Source organism: Ambystoma mexicanum, chromosome 1p, assembly GCF_040938575.1.
Source record: "Ambystoma mexicanum isolate Mex_15411 chromosome 1p, UKY_AmexF1_1, whole genome shotgun sequence".
In the NCBI taxonomy this organism is placed as follows: Eukaryota; Metazoa; Chordata; class Amphibia; order Caudata; family Ambystomatidae; genus Ambystoma; species Ambystoma mexicanum.
The window spans coordinates 993,977,269-993,978,804 of record NC_090921.1 but is presented as its reverse complement, the minus strand read 5'-3'; the positions used below and the strand labels follow the sequence as shown (position 1 = coordinate 993,978,804).

The 1,536-nt window shown below is 47.7% G+C and overlaps 1 non-coding gene across 1 annotated transcript; it reads right to left on the bottom strand.

The window, feature by feature from the left end:
* Positions 1 to 787: 787 nt before the first annotated feature.
* On the bottom strand, positions 788 to 858 carry TRNAG-GCC (transfer RNA glycine (anticodon GCC)). Its single transcript has one exon. It is a non-coding gene; the product is annotated as a tRNA-Gly (tRNA).
* Between the last annotated feature and the right edge of the window lie 678 nt (positions 859 to 1,536).

The following is a 1,536-nucleotide window of genomic DNA, read 5'->3' as shown; positions in this document are numbered from 1 at the left end:
GGCGGGGTAGCCAAGGGGGCGTGGTCCCGAAGATTGCCGAACACTACCTCCCTCATGCCGCCAGGGGGATGCAGGATCCCATACAACACCGGGTCTGCGTGCTACATATGCTGTGTCTTGCCTGTGTGTAGGGGACACATCGTTTCTGGAAACTATATCTGTATTCACCTGAGGGGGCTCAACTTAAACAACGTTTAAATACCACTGGTTTAGTTCCGTGTGCAAGTGAGGGAGGGTCTTGCCCCGCTGCAACGCAGACTGGGCAGACTGCAGCTTCAGGCAACACAGCACGCATGGAGGATTCCGCCGACGTGCCGCGTGTTATGTTCTGACTGTACCCATTTTGCTTCCAAGAGGGGGAGCCAGGCACTGAACCTGAGTGACTACTGTCTGCCAGTGAAGTGTGCACAGAGCCGTTTTCTGTGTTCCACCGGGTCGGCTTGTGTGACACCGTCCTAGGACCGATCCGCGTGACGGAAGAATAAAACACCACTACTTACACAGTTGAAGCTAAGGGAAGCTTTTACAATTACAGCTGTGCTGTACTACTAGAAAAAAGCTGACAACCTACTAACGAGAGGCCAGCAGCAGGGAATACACACAGAAGGATGTATGTAAATAGTAAACAACAGTCTCGCCTACCCCCGACCTGCATAGCCCAATGAGTTTGCTTTGAGTTAATAATAACGTTGCCATAACCCGTTCTAGTACAGTGTAGCCAAGTTTTCCTCCTCCCTTTGAATGTACGTAATGTTTTTTTACAATCAATCACACAAAAAATTCGCACTGCATTGGCCGGGAATCGAACCCGGGCCTCCCGCGTGGCAGGCGAGAATTCTACCACTGAACCACCAATGCCTCCGCTGATGAACCCCAATGAAGAACTGTTTTAGTATATTTCATCAGCCCAAAGTACATCGGTAAAAGTAGTTAATTTGTTCAATGGAGAAAATGCTCACTCAAAAGTGATGCAGCAGTTCTCTCAAAAAGAAGGAAGCTACAGTTAGTCTTTTGTGTGCACGACCAGTGTAGCTCACATCTCCACAGAAGCCCTGGACGGTCAGCTTCATGGGGGCGTTGTTTAGATGCAGCCAATCAGTGATCAAAGGGTGGGGCCGAGTACAGGAAGGCCAGGGGAGTCTCAAATCATATAGGATACCAAATATTACATAACACCGATACACTGGTATTGCTGCTTCCTCTGCCTTATCGTTAATGTTTAAGGATCACCACAGGAGTGGTCCCCTGGCGGTCTAAAAGGCAAGATGGTGGGGTAACTTAGTAGGACAGAGCAAGAGAGTTTATGTGTGCTTTGTTTTGTTATAGTGTAGTGAAGTGCGAGTGGTGTAGTGAAGTGTGTGCGGTTTGTTGTGCTTTAGAGGTATGGTTGAGTTTAGTTCAGAGTTTGCAAGGTACATGCAGCAGAGGGACGAGTTTTTATATTAGTTGGGTTGTTTATACACATTACTATCTGTATGGGATGCATAATGATATCTACAATTCTGTCCCATGTTACGCAGGCTAATATTCACATTC